This window comes from Meles meles, chromosome 16 (genome assembly GCF_922984935.1).
Source record: "Meles meles chromosome 16, mMelMel3.1 paternal haplotype, whole genome shotgun sequence".
Taxonomy (NCBI): Eukaryota; Metazoa; Chordata; class Mammalia; order Carnivora; family Mustelidae; genus Meles; species Meles meles.
In genome coordinates, this window is record NC_060081.1 from 20,657,548 (window position 1) to 20,680,706 (window position 23,159).

Below are 23,159 nucleotides of genomic sequence, written 5' to 3' on the forward strand. Positions count from 1 at the left end.
GAACATCAAGGCTTGGGGAAGCTGTAGCTTCCATTCCCAGTGGAGTGTCAGATGGCAGAACTCTCAGAAATGACCTAACTAGTTTCTGGTTTCATACTCATGAGCCCATGAAGGCAGAACAAATGAGGAAGAAAAGGGACGTTTTCAGGTGAAGGATAAAATCCATAACTATGTGAAAGTAATCCACTAAAACCTAGCAAATTTAAGCAACAAATAGAAGTCGTTGAATTCCTCTTTGTTTACAAAACTGCTCTCTGCTGGGAACATCTTTTTTTTTTTTTTTTTTTCCATTTTATTTATTTTTTCAGCGTAACAGTATTCATTCTTTTTGCACAACACCCAGTGCTCCATGCAAAACGTGCCCTCCCCATTACCCACCACCTGTTCCCCCAACCTCCCACCCCTGACCCTTCAAAACCCTCAGGTTGTTTTTCAGAGTCCATAGTCTCTTATGGTTCCCCTCCCCTCCCCAATGTCCATAGCCCGCTCCCCCTCTCCCAATCCCACCTCCCCCCAGCAACCCCCAGTTTGTTTTGTGAGATTAAGAGTCATTTATGGTTTGTCTCCCTCCCAATCCCATCTTGTTTCATTTATTCTTCTCCTATCCCCCTACCCCCCCATGTTGCTTCTCCATGTCCTCATATCAGGGAGATCATATGATAGTTGTCTTTCTCCGATTGACTTATTTCACTAAGCATGATACGCTCTAGTTCCATCCACGTCGTCGCAAATGGCAAGATTTCATTTCTTTTGATGGCTGCATAGTATTCCATTGTGTATATATACCACATCTTCTTTATCCATTCATCTGTTGATGGACATCTAGGTTCTTTCCATAGTCTGGCTATTGTAGACATTGCTGCTATAAACATTCGGGTACACGTGCCCCTTCGGATCACTATGTTTGTATCTTTAGGGTAAATACCCAGTAGTGCAATTGCTGGGTCATAGGGTAGTTCTATTTTCAACATTTTGAGGAACCTCCATGCTGTTTTCCAGAGTGGTTGCACCAGCTTGCATTCCCACCAACAGTGGAGGAGGGTTCCCCTTTCTCCACATCCTCTCCAGCATCTGTCATTTCCTGACTTGTTAATTTTAGCCATTCTGACTGGTGTGAGGTGATATCTCATTGTGGTTTTGATTTGTATTTCCCTGATGCCGAGTGACGTGGAGCACTTTTTCATGTGTCTGTTGGCCATCTGGATGTCTTCTTTGCAGAAATGTCTGTTCATGTCCTCTGCCCATTTCTTGATTGGATTGTTTGTTCTTTGGGTGTTGAGTTTGCTAAGTTCCTTATAGATTTTGGATACTAGCCCTTTATCTGATATGTCGTTTGCAAATATCTTCTCCCATTCTGTCAGCTGTCTTTTGGTTTTGTTAACTGTTTCCTTTGCTGTGCAAAAGCTTTTGATCTTGATGAAATCCCAATAGTTCATTTTTGCCCTTGCTTCCCTTGCCTTTGCCGTTGTTCCTAGGAAGATGTTGTTGCGGCTGAGGTCGAAGAGGTTGCTGCCTGCATTCTCCTCAAGGATTTTGATGGATTCCTTTCTCACATTGAGGTCCTTCATCCATTTGGAGTCTATTTTCGTGTGTGGTGTAAGGAAGTGGTCCAATTTCATTTTTCTGCATGTGGCTGTCCAATTTTCCCTCTGCTGGGAACATCTTAAGATGATGTCAGTCAAAGAAGATAAATATAATAAAGGAAGAGTATTCATGAAATATATTTGGGAAGAAGGTTTGTAATTGACAGCGTTAACGGGTTGTCCGCAATTGTAAAATAGGACATTTCCCATTCATATTGACATGACTGCAGACATAAGCCTAAGGTGTGTTTGTTCATTCCCAGTACGATACCCCAGACTTTGAGATAAGTATGATGTAAGTAATGAACTTGAAGTATAACTCAAAGGAAAATCTATTATAAACCATACCAGAAAGACATAGCAGGGCATTCATTTTACAATCTAGTTAAAAGTAATCTCATCAAATTTATATATGATTTTGTGTATCTTAAACCTGATAGTTATCTATTTAATGGAAAATTGTAGAGAGGTTATTATTTGTATTCTAATTTCCTGAACTGCAATTTAAAAGAAGAAACAATTTGGTAATAAAACAACTGCTCCTTTTTAAAACTTTTAATCAGTGCCCACCATTTTTCTCATTTTTCTTTATACAAGGCATTTATTTATTCCACTATGTTTTAAATGCTCACTGTTTTTTCAGCCACTCATCAAGTATCTATAGAGAGTTTACAGTGGCCAAACAGTATTCCAAATACTGAAAATAAAGCAGGAAAGGATCTGTTACTTTACATCACTGATTTCAGGATTCACATTTTCTCATATTTTAACATCTCCAAAGTTGTAATGTGTCTCACAATCTATTATGTGTCATTGTTTAGGTTGACAGTTTTTCTTCCCAAATAGCACACAACATCGTGTGCTTCTCACAATTAACAGCATCTTATAATTGTTGAAGTAGAGTTTAACGATAGAATCACAGTTACACATGTACGTATTGGTAAACCTAAATGACTCATATTTATTCATTATGAAAATTGAGATTATTCTTCCAAGATTATTTCATTGTTGTGGCTCTAGAAAAACAAATAGCTCTATTGTCCTTGGTAGTTATAAATTGAGAGTAAAAAAAAATTACTTATTGATAAAACAGGATTCAGAAGAAGAGAAATACTAAGTTCCCCTTTATTTCTACCCTCATTATGTATGAGAGTTCTTTAGAACAGCTTAATCATCTCAGTGTTTGTATTATACAGGATGTTGGCGATGTGTGTCTACATATATTTCCGTTTTTTCTTTTTTTAATTCTGCGACTAAAGTCAATTTAATTACTTTATAATATTGCGGTAAGTAAATCCAATTATGAAAGTCTGGATTACTCAAGAAAGTTAAATTAGAAGGTGATTCTTCCCTTTGAACATGGAAGTACTGTAGAATTTTCTCAAATGGGGCACTTAAAATCAATTTCGATTCACAGAAATGCAATTGGCATGTAGTTTTCAAAGTGCGCCTGTCAGGTGACACGAGGTACAGCCGCACCAATGCTACACCTGCCTCGTCGAGCTGCGTCAGCAACTGAATTCAGCAGAAGATACTCAAACACATAGCATGCTAAATAGATATTTAAACATTATCCCAAGGAGTCACCCACTGGGAATTAGAATTTATCATTCATTGGTTTTAAACAAATGTTCAATTTCTCTGACCATAAAAGAGAAATATTTCCTCCCTTGTACATGTATAACAAGTCAGTACTAATTGTAGTATGTGACTTGCAGATTTTAAGAATTTATAGGGCTATAAATTATTTATACTATTTATTGAAGTTTATACTTTTTTTAGTGTGTGAGCTTACAGTTTAAATAGTCATGAACAAATACACATCCAAAGACATCTAAAATCTCTATTTCCTGAACAGTGTTAATGACCATCACACATGGGGTCCTATAGCAGAACCGAGGAGGGACCTCTCTTTCAGATTTGAGGAGGAAATTACAGCAAAGCAGAGATTTCTGTGATGCACAGGGGCAGAGGGAAGAATATTTGCAGAACCGAGCAGTGTAGGTGAGAACAGAAAGTGAGTGCATGGGGGTGTCGTGAAGGAAATAAAAGAGGCTAAGGTGAGCCAGGTGCGGATATGCCTTCTTTAGCTGTGACAAGCAGCTGGCTTTTTCTTCTAAGGGCACAGCCACCAAAGTGTCTCAAGCAGGGGAGCGACTTCTGAGATGACTCTTAGAAGGTCCCTATGGACACAGAGGAGAGAACCCACTGGATTTGGACTGGATGCCAGGGGACTGGTCAGGAGATGACTGCAGCAATTGAAGAAGAAAGAATGGAATGTGCGCTGGAGACTGTAGGGATGGATAGGGGGTGCCCAGAGAACAGAGCTCTTCAGGAAGAGCTGGTAATGCACTGGATTGAGGTGAAAAGTGGGCAGAGCTGCGGCTGACTCCCAGAGCACCAGCTTGGGCTGGAAGTCTGATGGTACCGCTCTCTGAGAGTGAACTCATGAAGAAAAGCAGATTGCGAGCAGGGGGTCAAGATGATGAGTTTGGTCCAAGTGGAGATGTCCCACTGGCCATGGAGAGAGAGGGGGACGAGCAAGGTTTAGCAGAGCCAGTAGAGTTTGGCAGGATCTGTCCGGAGAGTGGGAAAAAGCTCAATGGAGAAACACAGATCGCTGCACGGGCCAAGCACCAGGGTGATGAGCCTGTCTCCCAGGTTATGATGAGAGTTTTCTCCGGCTATGCTACCTAACCCATGGGTAGATGACATCCTGATAGAGGGATGGAAGCCTCAGTCTGATGTAGTGCATTGGGAAGACAAGTCCAGGATCCTCAGAAGGATTAGCAGGAAGAAAAGAGAAAAGAAAACCTCCCTCAAAAGAGATTTTGCTTTATTTCCTTAGTGCCATAGTATCAGGGAGATTTTCTGCAACAAATTCAGAGCTGATGTCATGTGTGCACACACGTACGCTTGCATACACATTCTGTTCCTTCAAGTGTCAACGAGGGATGCTGCTGTTAGAGGATGCAGTTCTACAGATCTATGGCTAATCCTGCACTTTCAACACTTCGGGAGCAGCAAAATGAGTAGCATTGTACACTCTGGACTCCTTCCTGTGACCTGCCATTACGGGAATGTGCCAGACCTATTTCATAGAGATTGTCCAAGCCTGCCAGACAGCCTTTCGTCATGGGCATTTCCCCCTTTGACTGTACCCATGGCTACGGCTCTGTTCCTGCCCAGGGTAGCTTTAGCAGCTGTTGGAACCACACTGCCAACATCCTGTGACCCCCAGAGAATCCCAGGCCTGGTCTGGCCACCCAGACACTTTCAGTCAGTAAATGCCATTGTATCCAGTGCCCACTGTGTCCTGCTGGGCATTGCCCCAGCCCCCAGGAGATACACTCCTTTAAGTTGCCTCACCAAATGCCGAGCAGGCTTGCCTCCAACAGGACCCTGAAAAGCGTCTCTCTGGGCAGGGGTCTTTGAAGGCAGCAGTGGTTTGTGTGAAGGAAAGGAGAAAAATAAGGAACCCCTGAATGGGCTCCTCGTAGTTAATGAAAAGAAAACCAGGGCGGGTTTGGATCTAAGAGCTACGTATTTGGATTGGAAATTTTTTTTTTTTTTTTTTTTTAAGTTTGAGAGCCCTTTTGAGAAGTTGCCTGCATCAAACGTAAAATCTTTAGCAGTCTCTGTATGCTGACGGCCTTGCGTCTCCCTGGGGTATGGTCATTTCTGAAGTCCTTGTTGGGCTAAAATTACAGTAACAATGTGGGAACTTCCATCATCATTGGTTCCATCGCATGATGTAAACGGTCGTGCTGCCGTCACACGACTGCAGTAACATCTTCTTGCCAGGGTAAATTCTCAGGGTAAGTTATTGCCTCTTCACAGGGTTCCACTTCTCCTACACCTCAATTAAAATTCTGTAGGAGACTTAATATCCTACCAGAGCCCTGATGTTGTGGGCCTTGCATTGAAATCTTTACGGAACCGGCAAGGTGCCATTAAGTGGTTATTGGTGCAACAGGGTTTAACAATAAAGCCCCAAAAAGCCACTTCAGAGCATGCCCCATTCTGATAAATTTGCCACAAATTTGCCACAGCTCTGCCATTCCCAAACATACCTTCAAAATATCCAAAGACATCTGTGTACCTTAGGGACTTTAGCAGTTCTTTTTGATAAACGGGGCGGGGAGGGGGGTGATCTCTATCTCATGAGGTCTTGACTTGTGGCCTCACCTCTGTTTTTCTTGGCCTTGTGGCTCAGAATTTTAGTTGGGCCCACACAGATTATGTAGAGTGAGTCGAAAAGGATGTTTCTTTGTGGGCAGCTATTATTAAAAGTGCTAAAATCTTAAGCCAATCGTGTATCTTTCAGATAGCAAAATTGTCTGTTCTTTCTTCCTTCTGATCCTTATGTCAGTAATACTTCTTTCATGATAACATTTATTTATCAAAGTTTATGCTACTTTGACTTTTTATAAAATACCAGTGAAGATAAATGGATCGATTGACCCCAGGAGCAGTTTATTTATCCCCTTAGTCACACTTCAGTAGCAAAATCAATACCCTTCTGAAATATCTGATATTACAGCAGTTCCAGTAAATAGTGACATTCCTGAGCTATGTGCAAGGGGAACTAAAATTTATTATCAACTTAGATTTTTAGTACCTGTATTGATTTTCCTGGAGATGCTTGTGAATTTTTATTTATCTGTAGCTGAGCAAGTGACCTTTGTTTCAGAAAACTGCAGTTTAAACTTGCCAAGATTAGTGGAGTTGGAAGGACTTGTGTGTATTTGGGAATGTGGGGTGAAAGAAAAGAAACTGTGGAGAGGTTTTTTTCTTCAGCAGTAGGCTCTTTGATCTTCTTACATAGTCAGCGTTTTGCATTCTGTGTGTGTGTGTGTGTGTGTGTGTGTGTGTGTGTGTGTGTGTGACCAAATCCATACATTCCAAGTTGACACCCTTGTGGCTAGCCCTGTGAGAGGGGTTCTGGAGAAAATGGCATTGGAACCATTCTTGGTTCTGACAGTGAGGTTAGTATGAGCAATGGGTTGTGTGAAGAGAAGGCACTGAGAACAGGAAGCAGGAAGGAGGCTGGTGTGGAAGGAGAAGTGAGGGAGGACAAGGGACAGATGTACCCTGTTGGAGCAGGGGCAGTAATGGGAGACGAAGCTGGCCAGGGCGACGGTGCCAGTCAGTGCAGCCGTGGATTTTAGGTCTAGAGGCAGTGGGAGTTCTTCCAGAATTTTAAGCTGAGGTGAAAATGTGTTACTGAAAAACTGGGCTGGTCATTGGCAGTATGCAGCATGGATGGTGGAAACAGGCTTTCATGAGAGAACCTCAGGAGCTACACCGGGAGCCAGGTAGAGCCGCGCAGGCTGGAGACAACACACAGGCAACATGAGCCAGTGCAGGACTGAGGACGGGATGAGTGATACAATGCCTGGGGGGAGAAAAACACAACAGCACAAGAGGAAGACATGCAAGATTCTCTTGCTTCTGGAAGTGCTCTTTCAGATCACTTGTGAGTTTGCTCTTGAAGTTTAACATGACAGTTTCTCCTGTGTGCGGGTCTTGGAGGGCTGCTCTTAGTGTCGAGAGCTCGGGTTTGGGAATCTGAGGATGGCTTGAGCATGCTGGCTGTGAGCCCCCCTCTCTGCACCTCAGCATCCTCATCTGAGTGCCTATCCTTTGGGGCAGGAGAGAGGATTCAGTGAGGGAATATGGTAGAAACATTGGCCCAGGGCCCATGCTCAATACATGTGAGTCGTTATTATTCTGAAGATTATATAGGGGAGATATTAACTCTTGGGAAAACCAAAACAAAAGCTAGGAGGATGACAGGAGAGGTTTCTCTCACTCTGAAAACACATTTGTTAATGAGCGGGGAATAAAGAACCCACTTTTGTCTGTATTCTGCATATAATTTTGTAATGTACTCAGTGGAAATTGCAGAGAAGATAGGAAATAGAAAAGTCCTAAGACTTACTGACCTAGCTTATCAGGTAAGTTCTGCAGCATTTTCCAGAAGTTAATCATTTGAAAGGGTTGGGTTTTTCTTACCAATTCACAAGTAGTGTTTTTATTAAAAGCTGGCAGATCATCATTGTACTTTGTGGCTTATATATAATATTCCTTTGCTCTGCCTGTATCGTTTTTTCTTACTAGACATTTCAATTCGGCATTTCCTGAATTTGGCAACCAAAATTTATCACTCTACTGGGCAAATTAAAAGGTATAAGATTTGTATTTTATTCCTAAAGGGTGTCTCTTCAGAAAGACAGGATTATAAAATGATGATATAAGAAAGTAAATGAATAAGGACTGAAAAGGAGTGGTATAGACAGGAAGCGCTGCAGAAGTGGTGACAGATTAGAACTGTGAGCTGAAATCATCAGAAAAGACCTCACCGAGGGAAATGAACTGAGCTCTGAGGAGGCAGGGAAGTGTGGGCCGTGGAAAGTAAGTGTGAGGAGAGATGACCATCAGCAGAGGGCTTGCATGTGGCCTAAGTCTTCACAGAATGATGTGTGACCCACCTGGCTAATGAGATCCTTTGCATCAACTCAAGGGGGCCTGATTTCCATGGTCTCCTAGCACTCTGTTTCATTTGGAAGTTTCTCAGGAGAATCTATTAGATTTGGGGGAGCGGTGGAGGGTGCTTTTAAGGCAACGTAAATTAATTGCGCATGACTAAAAATGAAATTAAGTATATATGATTACATTGCAATTTGTCTTACATTCATCACAGGATAAAAACTTCTGAAATGCAGTTTAAACTGTTTATTCTTTATTGTCCTAGAATGGAAGTCATACCTATGGTAAATGGGGGTGAATTTACTCTTCTACTGATTTTATAGTGAATGTCTGTTTCATTTAACTTTGGCAGATAAGGTAACCACCTGTTACTCAGTTTTTTAATAAATCTTCAGAATACAATTGAAAAAAATAAAATAAGAAGAAATAATTTAAAATATTTTCAAGTAAATCCTTCCTTTAAAATTATAAGGTGTGCTTACAAAACAGTTTATTTACTCCTCGGTTAGAGAAATATTGAATAAGAATGCATTTTTGACAAGGGAGAAAATGAACAAATGAAACATCCTGACTAGCAGTTTTAAGTACTGTGATTTAACTGCTTCACTTCAGACGGAAACTTCTGACAGGTTCTTAGGTAAAGCTCTGGGCAAAAAGCAAAAAGATACTAACCCAGGAAAATGCTTCTAGCATATGGGAAGCCTGCAAAGTAGCAGGAGTGACATTGTGGAAACAGTTACTGTGGGCTTTTCAGCATTTCTGGAATTTGGGTTGATAGAGTTGTGCGTCAGATGGTGTTAGATGGGAGGTTCTTTGACACGGAGTCTTTGGTTCATTCCATTGTACCGTTTCATACCAACTTACAATATCGTATATTCTTTGTTTGTCAGACAACCAACTCTGTCCCTTGTTTATTCAGAAACTGAAGGTGAACAGAGTCTTGTGTGGCCACGTGACTTCTCAGTGGAGATCTACTTTAAAAAAAGGGGGGTTGGGGGAGGAAGAAGAAAAAGACAACAGAGAGTTGGAGGTGGAGTGGTTAGTGGAAGAGAAAAAAGAAGAAAGAAGAGACCACCCTTTTATATGGTAGAAGCAGCTGTTAAGGGTGTACAAATATGTTTTATTACTTTAATCAGTTCATCTTAAATCCTTTCATCAGCATATAAAGAGTGTACAACCCTGGCCTTTATTGCAGTTGGCACCATGGCTGTGGTGAGGGGCTCTGCTTGCCACTGTCAGAGGTCGGTTTACGGGGTAACGAGCCTCTCTGCAGTGAGCATGGTGGCCTCTTTATGAAACCAGCTTCAAAAGGTTATATGAGTAGATACGATTAAATAATATATAAGTAAAGGCTAGGATTCTTGTGCTCCAAGAATATCTCTTTGCTCTTAGCATATCTGAATTTCAGCATGGCATCGGCTTAAAATCAAAGGCGCGTTTCTATCCCGTGTTACTGAATTGCAGTTCAACTTCAAAAACACATTTAAATATTCAAATGGTTTTCATATTAATTTTCTCCTGACGTCTAGGGAAATGTTCTGTTGGTGGGATTGTAAACTAGCATTGTCTTTTCAAAGCGCAATTTGGCAATATCTGTGAGCATTTGAAAATATGAGCCCTTTAGGCCGGGAGTTCCGTTTCTGAGAACATTTCCAACAGAAATACCCACATATGTGCTCAAGGAACTTGTAATACAGAAGTATCAATCACCCAAATGCCTTTCCTATAGGGAAGAAGTCAAATTTGGTGTAAAAATTTTGTGCCTGTTACACAAAATGAAAACAAATCTATATGTACTGAGAATCAAGAAATGTTAAAGGAAAAGCAGTTGTAAAACCAATACATAGTATGATTTTATTTTAAATAAAGGCACACAAAACTATTAATAATTGGTTATTTGGGGGGAGAGATACAGGCTAGTGTAAAAGTAAAGCAGAGTTTACCCTTTAAAATCTACGTGCTTTTGCACCTTGTGAGGTTTTTTAAAGCACAGACTTACGTATTATGTAATTAAGCTTTTTTAAAGTGTTTTCCTGACATTCATCAGAAAAAGCATCGATCAAGATACTTACTAAGTACCAGACACTGTCCTTCCTTCTTCTTTCCTTCATAATTTATATTCTCAAGTTTCTGGAGGCTGGAAGACTGAGATCAGGGAACCAGCATGGCAGGGTTTTGGTGAGAGCCTTTTTCTTGGCTTGCAGACAGGTGCCTTCTTGCTGTGTGATCACATAGTGCACAGAGGGCAAGCAAGCTCTTCAGTGTCTCTTTTTATTTATTTATTTATTTTTAAGATTTTATTTATTTATTTGACAGACAGAGATCACAAGTAGGCAGAGAGGCAGGCATAGAGAGAGGGGGCAGCAGGCTCCCTGCTGAGCAGAGAGCCCAATGTGGGACTCGATCCCAGGACCCTGAGATCATGACCTGGGCCGAAGGCAGCGGCTTAACCCACTGAGCCACCCAGGTGCCCCTCAGTGTCTCTTTTTAAAAGAGTAATAATCCTATGATAAGGGCCCCATCAGATCTCATTACCTCCCCAAACCCCTCCTCCAAGACCACCACATTGTAGGGTAGGGCTTCTACATGTGAACTTGTGGGGGCACAATCATTCAGTTCATACCAGTGTCTAAACAGAGATTGTCAAACTTCCCGTCATTCAGTAACATTTACTAAATATTTGCTTTGCATAGCACACTGTGAAGTACTTCAGATATAATCGTAAGAGAAAATTTCTAGTGTGGGAGATGTTGAGAACGTGTGACCCATCATTGTCCTGAGCAGAGAGTTTGACCAGTATTAGGGGGCAGGCAGGCCCAGCTGTGGGTAATACAGATAGTTTATTTTTTTCTTTTTTAGTTGGAAAAAAAATAAGAAAGAAAGATTTGGAGGGGGTGCAAAACGGGTTTATTCTATGTCTCCGTGTAGTGAGAGTGCCGTTCTTCCTGGATCACAGAGCCCTCTGTGTAAGCACAAGATGAGAAAAAGTAGGTGCTCAGGATGGAGCACCTTCTCATCATCACTCCTCTCCCCTCCACCCCCCTACCCCCCGCAAGTCCACAACTTTCCTGTGTGCTGTTATTGGATAGGAGCACGCAGTACTGAATGCTGAGCCCCACAGCAGAGATTCAAGGCAAACCCAGTTATCCTCCATCGTACTGACCTCACAAGATTCTCTTTTATGCTCAAGATGTTGGTGTGGATGTGAGAGACAGCCTTTAGGAAGAATCAGGGGAGGGAGAGGGGTCACAACAAATGCTTGTCGACTGAGCTAATGAGGGACAGATGATACATGCTCTTTCATCTCCTTATTAAGATGGCCAGATATGATTATTTCCTGAGAGTAGTACAGGGGTCTTTTCAAAAATTACATAGATAATATAAAATAATGCACAACTTCCTTCCTTTATTCCAAAACAATTTAATCTGAGACTGGGTTGAATAATAGTACCCTAGTTCTCTAGACTAATGTACTGTGCCCTAAATTTGTATTAAATTGCCCAGATAGCTAAGGAGTTGTAGCACTGAAAGGAGAACTCCCAGACTTTGATGCTCTCGACAGACATTCCAGAAACTCCATTGGGAATCTGCCTGTATTTGAATATTCTTTCCTCCTTTGTGATAGTTGGGATCACATCCTGCAGAGTTTAAGGTATCAGATGCTGCAACGAGCAGTGGGCAGAGCCTTTGAACCATTCTCTATGGTAAGCGAGGTCCCATAGGGACCTCTGAAGCCACATTCCACATCCCCTGTGGTCAAGGTGGGAATGAAAGTGGAAGAAGCCTGGATTTCAGAGCAAGGCTGAATCAGACAGGGCCCTTTTAAGACCTCCAAGGCATGAGGCTTGTGTCCTTTTGGTGGCCCTACCTCTTTCCTGTTGAATATATTGAAATATACCCCCATCCCACGTTAAGTACAATAATGTTTTATTTTAATGCTTTAAAAAAGATTATTATTATTTTTTTAAATGCTAGGCATGGAGCCCAGCGCAGGGTCTGAACTCATGGCCCTGAGATCAAGACCTGGCTGATATCAAGTGTTAGACACCTGACCGACTGAGCAACCTGACACCCTGCTTTAAAACTTTTGAGGAGGCTTTTACAATCTTGATTTTGAAATTATTTGACTATAACTAATTCATTTGATTTACAATTGATTTCCCTATAATAATCAGGCAAACTCAGGAATTCTTGGAAAATGAAAAAAATCTAAGCTATACGTTATTTTCAAGTGTAATGGATTTTTAAAACAAATACTAAACATAACAATTAAAAATGACTTAACTTGTTTTTGGACACTATTTAAACATTATTAATTTTGACATTATAGTTTTTTTTTTTTATTTTAGAGCCTCTATATTTACTTCTTCATCTCAAATATTTGTGTGGGACCTTAAAAATCTGGTAGACTTTAGGGGCGCCTGGGTGGCTCAGTGGGTTAAGCCGCTGCCTTCGGCTCAGGTCATGATCTCAGGGTCCTGGGATCGAGTCCCGCATCGGGCTCTCTGCTCAGCGGGGAGCCTGCTTCCCTCTCTCTCTCTCTGCCTGCCTCTCTATCTACTTGTGATCTCTCTCTGTCAAATAAATAAATAAAATCTTAAAAAAAAAAAAAAATCTGGTAGACTTTAAGCTCCATGCCCTAGAAGACAGAATGACCCCGGTCCTGGATGCACATACTGACTCTACCACCCACTAGCTGTGTGACATTGGGAAAGGTTGCTTTCAAACTCTCTGCCCCCCAGTGTCTTCATTTGTAAAATGAGGGTAATATTGCCTCCACCAGTGAGGACATGTCTCCTCTCTTGGTGTTGGGTAAAACATCTGCCTGCAATTGTCACCCGTTTGTCACAGGGAAGGCTTGGTAACCCTCCTAGCTTACACCTGAAGCGGGGTCAAGGGTAGTCTTTCTTCCCTAGCAGCAGAATCCTGAAAGCTAAATGGGACTCTGGCTGCTTTTGCTATTGCCTGGGACATTACCTGCCTGCTGTTCCTTCCCTCCTGTATCAATCAATCACGTCTTTTATTTTGTAAGTTTGATGCTTTGAACGTATACCTAATGATAACACTGTCGGCCTTGCTGACCCTGGCTAACTGATTCTTAGATATGTAAATGATTGGCCTGTTGGGAGTGCACCTTTTTAAATTTTTTTATGTTAGTCACTGTACAGTACATCATTAGTTTTTAATGTAGCACTCCATGATCTATTGTTTGCATATAATACCCAGTGCTCCGTGCCATACGTGCGCTCCTTATTACCCATCACTAGGCTACCTTTTATATACCAACCAACAAATCCAGAGTCCACACCCCCAACCATCTCCTTTATCAGGCCACTGTCCTTTGCCCTAATCACCCCAGGGACCAGACTACTAGGGGCAGCCCTATACCGCAGAGCCCACTAAAATTCTAACTAGCCGGTCCTAAACCTGCTTTACCTGCCTCGATCATTCCTCCCCTTGTAAAGCACAATAAAGGCTCTTGGCCACACTTTCCCCGTGCTCCCTCTGCGTCCTGACCCACCCTGGTGCTTCCGTGTGTGGCCCCCATGGTGTGGTGTGACCCCTCCACTGGGGACCTGTGAATAATATGTAATAATATGTTATCCTTTCAATGGCGGTATCCTCTGTCATCATTCCCGAATAACAATAAACCTTCATTTAAAGCACACCACTCTTGGGGTAGGCAAATCCCACAGAGCAAGGAAACTCAGTTTGCTTGGATTCCCATGACTGAGGTGAAGAAGATCCAGCTGACAGGACTTGATCCTGCATCTGGTAGGCCAGGGGCATGCAGAGGTTTCTTCTACCCAGACAGAGCACCAAAGCCTATCTCGGACGCCCCTGCTGTTTGAAGGACAAGAACGGTGGGGGAGGGGCAGCTATGTGAGGACAAGGTGATGGTGAGAAAGTGCCAAATTCTTAGAAGTCATGGGCCTCCACCTGTGCCTGGTCTTCTCCCCACTCTGATCCAGGAACGTTCTTCACCTGGCCAGGCATCATGGCTGTCCTAGACAGAGCTTGTTTTGGTTTTGTCTCAATTGAACATGAGATGCCCAACCATGTGTCTTAATCAAGTGTTAAAATCTCGGTACTTGTTCTGGCTTCTGCTTCCTCTCTATTCCTTGTTCTTTCTGATGAATTTTCCATTGAAAATCAATGATGATAACACTGTCGGCTGCCCACGTTGTGTAAAAAATCAGAGAGCACTCCTTCACCTGCCGTGGCGTTTCCCTCACTGCTGCTTCATTGGCTGGCAGTGGCCTCCTGCAGTTTTCCAGAATGTTCACAGAATGAGCTGATGTTCGACACCTTCTCTCCCAAGGCATACTCAGCCCCACTAATACAGAATAGCTGGGGGTGGTCAGGGGAGGCAGCCGCGGAAAAAAGACCAAACGAAAAACGCAGCTCATTCAGACTTGCCAGTGTACAACCAAAATGAGACTCGTGTATTCAGTGGATGAGGCAGGAGTGGATTTACCACTAATTTAACCAAGCTTTAATTTCAGGGCTCCTGGATTGCGTGGACCTCTTATAAAGCTCTGTACCCAATTTCATATTCATATTTTGCATTTTTTTTTTTTTTTTTTGAAGGCGAGCTCGATAGCCTTTAGGGCTGACAAGACTTGCCTCTGTCCCTGGGAAGGGGATGTGTAGTTAGGTGGGCGTTATGTGATGTTTTTACTCCTTCTTGTATAAATCTGCCATGATGAAAGCACATGTTGAGACAACATGTGTCAACATCATCCAAAAACAGTGGCATCGGTATCGCTGACAATGAAGGTATTTCAAATATATTGTTCATTACAGCTTAACAGACTTGGATTGAAACCTTTTTCTTTTCTTTACGACATTGAGATCTGTTAGAAATCTATTTAGACTATGAGGAAAAGAAAGAATTGACAAATCAGTGCTTTTATTTCTTAGCAATATGTCTGTCCTTCTGGGTTTTAAACCTAAAAGCGAATTTTTAAAGACTTAAAGCACACAGTTGCATTGTTATTTTTATGACCGTCAAATTAATTCTTTCATCTACCGCTCGAAACCAATGGAGATTGACGGTCCCGTTTTCTTACTTTAATGATGTAAACCTCATTGAAAATGAAGATTCTGGAGGATAAAAAATGGTGCTGTGACTGCTATTGATTAACTGTCTTGTTGGCTTCATTGTTCAGCCCTCATTGGCCTCTTGGGCAGAGGGAGGCCTAAGAATAACATTGCTGACATTTCCTTGAAAAGATGCAATGCTTTGACAAAGATAGCTTCATGCTTTAAAAAGATACAATTTTGATGTACATGCTTTAGTCTTTTCAGAAATACAAGTGATTGATTACAATGCACAAAGAGGGAAACTTCTGAAAGTTATGTCGTGTTAAATGTTTATCTGAAATACTTAAGAATGAAAGTCATTGTAAAATGGTGATTTGCAAAAACCACACTACTACAATTTTTAGAAATTGATGAAGTGTGAAGAAAACAAGGAAAAATAATATACTTATCCACAAGCACTAGAGTGATGATAACATTTAATTTAAATAAACATTTCTAGTCTTGTAGCTGTGAAACCCTGAATGTAGTTTTTCATATAATACAGAAAATGAAATGGTATCTTAAAATGGCAGTGCTCAAATGTTATACAACATGCTGAAGCTTCTACTTAATTGACAGTTTTTATTCACTTGAAATTATATATAATGTCCTCAATGTCTATGCTTTATAGGTGAGATCTGTTTAATTTATCCCAGTACTTTCATCACCTACTCTCTTCATTTGTTCTCAAATTACAGTGAGGTTTTATTGTATTTTTAGAGTTAAGCTTCCCATTCCAGTATTTTATTGGGAATATACTGTTTTCATCCCTTGCTTTAGAATTATCCAAAGTATTTGTATTAGATTCATTACTAAAATACTCGATGCAAAGTTTTGACTGTGTAGGACAGTGTTTGTTACGAATATAACACTTGCCGAGTTTGGTTACAGAGAATAAGTGCAGAGAGGTAACTCTTAGAATCATGTATGTTCATAGATGTTTGAACTAATGTGCCTGTTTGGAGTTAGACCCAGACTGAAGTGTGTCTCTCCACCTTATGGCAGGGTGATCTGGAACAAGTTACACCTCCATTACTAAGCTTTGTTAACTCATCTGTGAACAGGGGGAAACAAGACTCTCTCAAAGGGATGTGACGCAAGGTCAAATCAGATAAAGCTTAGAAAAGGGTTTAGCGCAGGGCTTTTTACAATAAGTACTCAGTACTTGTCATCAAGTACAATAATAAAGATGTATATTTATTAAATGCTAATCGTGTTCTAGATACTGTATTACGAACTGGGATGTTTTTGAAAAAAAGAATGAGAGAGTAACCCCTAACATCAAAGAGCTTATATTTTCTGGTAAAATTACGTCTATTTCAGTGATAATTATAATGTAATGCAATAGCCACATTACTGCAAATATACAGTATGATATTTGGCAAGCAGGGATGATGTGTTGCTTAGAAAAAACAGTGAACTTCATAAACTAGGCAGATGCTGAATTAACAAGTACAACACCAACCCTATCCTGAATAATCAGTTATAAGAAAGGCTCAGAGTCCTGGAATAATTCATGGTCTTTTTGTACCTGATGGTGATTCTAGTAACAATAGTTTGGGTTTCTTTTTCCCCCACTCTGGTTTTACATTAAAAAAAAGAAGAAGAAGAACTTTTACCTTTTCTGGACTCAGAGGCTGGTTCTCTGGCTTAGGGCTGCATTTGTGGTTGCTCTTTGCCTTAGATAGCTTCCATTCTATAGACTGAGGCTAAACTGAACATGACAGGGAGGTTCAGGTGAACAGATCAGCTCAGCTGTCTTCCACCCGGACACCTGTTGCTCTTAGAGTCCCTACCCCACCCACCAGAGCAGGGAAGCAGCTGTGACCTGTGAGGGCCAAGTAGGATTTCCACCATTTCTGTTTCAAACACTGACTGGTGATAGAGGTTTAGGTTCAAGAGTAGTTCAGCCATCCCATGAAGGGACGTTGAGAGATGGCAAATGATGAAAATTTTTAAAATTAGGTGTCACTGGAAATTGAATTAAGGAAATTAAATTTTGCTGTTTCTTAGAGCACTGGGTACAAGTCGAAGTTGATATTTTAAAGATAGTTTTTCTAAATTAAGGTCCTAAAAATAAAATCTTTAGGAAAACTCCCAAATTAATATAGTACGATGTTTTCATGAATACTATTGTTCTTTGCCATTCAAGAAATCTACAAATCAAATGTTACAATGGAATTTCTTCCACGGCAGTCATTTTTGCAGTCTGCCTTACTGTCATCAATTTTTTTCACTTTGGGTAATAAAATTTCTTCTGTGGTTTGTGGTGTACAGACCTTTTTTTTAAAGGACCTTAATCCAATGGACTTGAAGTTAAAATAGTCCAAAAGCAATTAGAGATTTTTCTGACAAACTTGCATCCTTCACATTTCTCCAGCAGGGAGGGGAGACAGCAAGGGAGTGCAGATGCTTTTAGTTCTGCCCCCAGACCTGACATCATGTGAATGCAGCTATCCTGTGTTAAGGAGTTTGTCTGACCTTGCAGGTCTCTCCTTTGCTCCTGAAAAAAAAAAAAAATTGCTCAGTGACTCCAGTGTATTAGTTTTAACTTATTGGTGGGCATCTTGGAGTATGCATGCATTGGGAGTAGGCTAAGCCCAATCTGAAGAAAGAGTTGCCCTGCAGGAGCTGGCCAGGTATAAGATGAATAGTCTCCCAGTTGTGGGATATGGGTGGAGAGTCATAAGACCTAGCTAGTGTGAAGCTGAGCACCTATCTTCAAGATCATGGAGACCTTTCCAAAGTGGGAGAGAGACAGTAAGCCTGAAAGGCACAATGTAAAGGAAGAAGATGTGAAGAGGTTTGGATATCACACAGAGGGCACATAAGAAGTATGTTTAAAGGATATTTTTAAATTATTTTGAGGATTCAGGAAAGAACTGTATACATGGTTCAGGTATTTTTCTGCCTCTTCCTGATCAGTCACTAAGAGTAAACTGGGTCAATAAGCTTTCCCTGTCTGCATGTTCCCTATCCCGTCTTTAGACAGTAGGAGATGAGATACAACTGGTTGACAACCAGTCATAGCCCCTTTCCTATAATGTAGTGAGAGAGAGTAGATGGAGAAGACTTATCACATAAGAGATTCTAAAGCTGGCCATCTCGGTATGGTCTACCCTTCAAATGAGCTTGTTCAAATGGCCCAAGTGAGTGGTTGAGTTTCTCTCCCAAGCAGGAGTTAAGACACGGTGAATGAGCAGATCCACTACAGACAAGTTAGTAGTTATTGAACAGGAAAAGGGTTCTATATCTTTTACTACCACTGAAACTTAGAAGGGCTTAGTGGTGGAATTTTGGGGACTTAAAAAGCTCCTGTATCTTCCTCCCTGGAACTGGCAACCACTGGACATAAACACAAATTTAATTTTTTTTAAAGATTTTATTTATTTATTTGACAGACAGAGATCACAGGTAGAGAGAGAGGCAGGCAGAGAGGAAGGGAAGAAGGCTCACTGCTGAGCAGAGAGCCCGATGTGGGGCTTGATCCCAGGACCCTGGGATCATGACCTGAGCTGAAGGCAGACCTGAGCTGAAGGCCTGAGCCACCCAGTCAGCCCCATAAACACAAATTTAGAGGTCTGCAGCTTCTCTCTGAGACTCATGTTTCCCCAAATTGAAGGTGGGAGTAGGAAAATAATCTTAAAATGATTACATTTTTATTTGTCTTTGTGGACAACGTACTAAGTTGTATGTACATTATATTCAAGGGAGTCCAGACACAATTCCTGTTTCAGAGACTTATTGGTAAGACTTAAGTAGAACATTAAAATAGCTTAGTAAGACAGTAGCGAGTCGGTTAGCTCAGTCGGTTAAGTGTCCTACTCCTGATTTCAGCTTAGGTCATTTCAAGGTTGTGAGATTGAGCCCCGCATCAGCCTCCATGCTGGGCAGGGAGACTACTTAAGATTCTGTCTCTCCCTCCAACCAACCCCCTTAAAAAAAAAAAAAAAAAAAAAAGCTCAGTAAGACACAGAAGGGATTAAATATCAAGCACAAAAGGGTTGTAGACATTTGGTTTTAAGTAGGAAGATGGGGCACCTGGCTGGCTCAGTCAGTGGAGCATGTGACTCTTGATCTCAGGGCTGTGAGTTTGAGCCCCATGTTGGGTGTAGAGATTACCTAGAAATAAAATCTTTAAGTTAAAAAAAAAAAGAAGAAGAAGAAGATGAGAGAACGTCTTTATATTGTGAGGTATGGTTTGAGCAGACACCTTCAGAGGAAGAATTTGAGGAGGAGGAAAAAGGAGGGGCTTTCAGCAGGAACACACAGACAGTTTAGAAGGAAGTGCCTAAATGAGCAAGACAGGAACAGGAAGGCTTAGTAAGGGGCTGCACTTGGCTCTATGGACTGCACGGAGCATGGAGCATGGAGAACTGAATGGTGAGAGCTCTATTTTAAGATTAACCTAGTAGTAGAGGATGGTGTTGTTTGGAAAGGGTGGGTGGCAAGCAAGCTTTTAGGGAGTTGTTTCTGGCTGAAGAACACCAAAAATGAAGAACACGGATTGTTCCAGTGAATTCCCTTGATAGAGGGAGAACAGGTTCCAGGATGGTAGGAGAAGCAAATATAGTGAAGCCAGCAGTCCCTGAGCAACAGTGTGTCTCCTCTGCTACCTGCCTTGTATGGTCTCACTGTGAAAGTTGGTAGACAGGGTAGACTTATCCTGCTTTAACTAAATATCTAACTTGGAACATCCAGATTAGTCAATAAGCAAATAAAGGAATAATTATTTATTTTTCAAAATGGAATTATGGTGACATTGCTTTATAGACCAAACTCTAAAATATTTAAGCCACGATGTCTGTATTTTAGTATCACACACATTGGATGAAATGAGACAACACTTATCTTCACTGCACATAGACCTCATCTCTTCATTTAGCCTATTAAATGAATCAACAATATTCATGTTTGGTAGTTTCTTTGTGGAATGATCAAGCTGCATTCTGTGTCTACATAAGGCCTTTTGCAATGAAGAACAAAATCCCAGCTGTTTTGAATTCAGCAAAATTTTATTGCCTGCAATGCTTCCTTCTTCCTAAAATTTATAATAATTCCATCTAGCCTTCTTTTTATTTTCACATATACCTGAAACTAAATTTTTGTCCCTTCCTGATTCAGTAGATGGCTATCCGTTGATTTTAAATTTAGGATGTTTCAGTTGAGGACTAAGAAGCTACCTTGAGGGAGAGACTGAAGAAATGACAAAAGAAAATGTATGTTATTTCTCTTCTCTCCATGAAATCATGATGTGTCAAAAGAAAAAAGACCTTTGTGAAACACAGTGGTTCTCTTCCATATGAAACTGAAGGGTCACTCCAAAGATTAATGATTCTGAGATGCTAATTCAGAAGAGAATTTATTTTTAAGGGCTGAGATTTATTCTGATCCAGAGGATTCCGAGTTCAGCTGGGGGACTAATGAAGCATGTATTTTATTTTGTGGATCTCCTAGTGGTACTGTCAGTCATTTAACATGGGGCCTATTTGCAGGAATTTCAGATCTGGTTGAAAGTCTAGGCATTCAAACGGTGAGATCCTGCTTCATGGGGAATTGTCTCAGAAAACATTTAGGGGATAACTTATTTCTTTTATACTTGAAAGGTTTTATGTGTGAGTTCCGTGTTTCTGTGAAGGTGCCATATTGGTGTGAATTTATATTATTAACATATTGCAAAGGTTAAAAGGCACATTCTTCACAGTAGGGCACCTTCCAGTCCCTGGGTTCTATGTTGTTTTTTCTGCCTGGGGTCAAAAATAAAACAATTTATTGATATCCTAACCATTTATCTTCCCAGACTCCAGGTGAGGATTAAATTTTATTTAAAAATATGTCTCTGAATGTACAACGCTTTTTCAGAGTTAAAAATTGGATGGAATAACACCTTGTTTTTCTTTGTCAGAAGTAATCTTTAGTTCATCTCTCAGACTTCACCCCTTCATTGGCTTCTTACCCCTTCTCTGCAGCACTTCTCAAGGTTTCTTTGACACATGGCATTAGCTTCTCCCTCCCTGATTAATGTTATTAGATCATAAACCAATCAACGTGCCCATCAGAATGTGCAATATTAGGACATTGATAGGCAGAAATAAAGTGGCCATGATTTGGGTTCCGACTATAGAGTTTCTTTATGAGGTCAACTATCATTTTGACAGTCTTGAGCCTTGCATTGAATTCAGCTCAGTAACGTTATAAAGAAAATTCTCTGCTAGAAATAGCCAAATAAATAAACTGAAACAAGATATGCAGCAGAATATGCTGGCTTTACTGTGACCTACCATTCGTCATGATACATTCTTTCATTAACCAAACCTTCAAAGAGAGTTGCCACTCATCTAGAGATGGACCATCATGGGCACTGCTTCCCAGAGACAACAATGCCAATGAACCAGACTGGCTTTGAGGGTGTACCTCAAGCCAGGCCAGCAGTTGGTCACTAGTCATTGAAAAACCCAGTATTCTATGTAATGCTGCCCACTAGGTTACCTTTTCCTAGCTGGATGGTTTCAGTCTCTGCTCTGGGATACTTCTCCTGCATTTTGATCTCATAAAATATAATGTCTTTAGAATAACTAGATTGGTTAATTATAGTTTATCCTGCAGAATGGGGCTATAGAAACCCCCTAGTGCAGTTTAATGGCTGTTCCCTAGACATCAGGTAAACCTCAACATTGTAATTATTTGTATCTTCATTTCATATACATTTGCTCACACATACACAGAACTGAGAGCTGGAGAGACACATGGGTCAACTGAGCTCTCACATAAGCAGGGACAGCCAAAGAATGCAAAGAATGATTTATATGTTGCAATAAGAGAGGATGGGTTGGGGAGGGGAGATATATATAGAGAGACAGAGAGAGGCAAATGAGGACCAATCATGCCGAAATGAGACATGATTTGCTGCTATTTTCCTTTCTCAGTGTATTTTTCCTGGATGCCTCCCTAGCAGTGCTGTTCAGTTACTTCTGTTGTGTGTGCTTGTGCATAAATTCAGGTCAAGTACAAAACCCCGATTTCTCTATTCATCATAGGAACAGGTAATGTTCTTACTAATACGTAACAAGAAATAGCAACTAATTTGGCTCATGACCTTATTCTTTTATCATTAATGGTTGAAATGGTGTTTGCCTAGCCATTAATGCATTCGGTTCAGTAAACTAAAGCTGTTTGAAATTTTCACTAATCCTTTCCCATTGAGGGCTTCCCTGAACAAAATCACTTCTGAATAAAACAACAAAGCAAATGCATGTGCAGGTTTCTAAGATTTTCCGGATCAGACATAATTTACAGGGCACAGCATTTTAAAATGGGATTTCTTTCTTTCTTCTTTTTTTGAAATCAAAGAACCCATAGTACTGGAGAATGAATGAACTGTTTCCTGAAAATATGAATTGCATGAACTTACCCCATAAAGTGTTCAAGTATTGAGGGCTTATTTTTTTCCCCAATGAAAACATGAACCAATATATAGCATAAAAGTAGAAAAATGGTTTAACACCTAACACAAAGATGCTTTTCGAAGGAATCCATCTCTGCTATTTAATTTACATTTTGAGGGCTCATTAGGATGATGAATGACACGACTGGGGAATAAAACATACTTCCTGAACAAAAGACAATCTCTGTAGCCTAATAACATTTTATGCCAGCACTTACATTTGTCAGAAGTGGATGCTATTTATCCCTATGATTATTTAAAAATCATTTTTATTGTCCTTTGTGCTGTGTCCTCTTCTGGGAATTTTAATTCAGAGTTTGACACCTACTTATTAACTTCGGTGAAGTATGGAGTACAAAGGCCCATACTCTATAAAGAATTCTAAACAACCATGTTTATATTGCCTGCAGCTGTACACAAATTAGCTCAGTTTGGATTTGTTTCGATCAGAAACAGAAAGCCTGTTGGAATAGCATGTAACCTCCACTTCCTGGGCAAAGCAAGTGCTCTCTCCGTCTGAACCAAGCGGGGCGGACGCAGTCGACAGAAGGGGC

At 40.8% G+C, this 23,159-nt stretch overlaps 1 protein-coding gene across 9 annotated transcripts in view; it reads left to right on the forward strand.

Annotated features, from left to right (window-relative positions):
- AFF3 (AF4/FMR2 family member 3) overlaps positions 1-23,159 on the forward strand; it is a 568,940-nt gene that overhangs the window by 230,523 nt on the left and 315,258 nt on the right. The window lies entirely within an intron of this gene.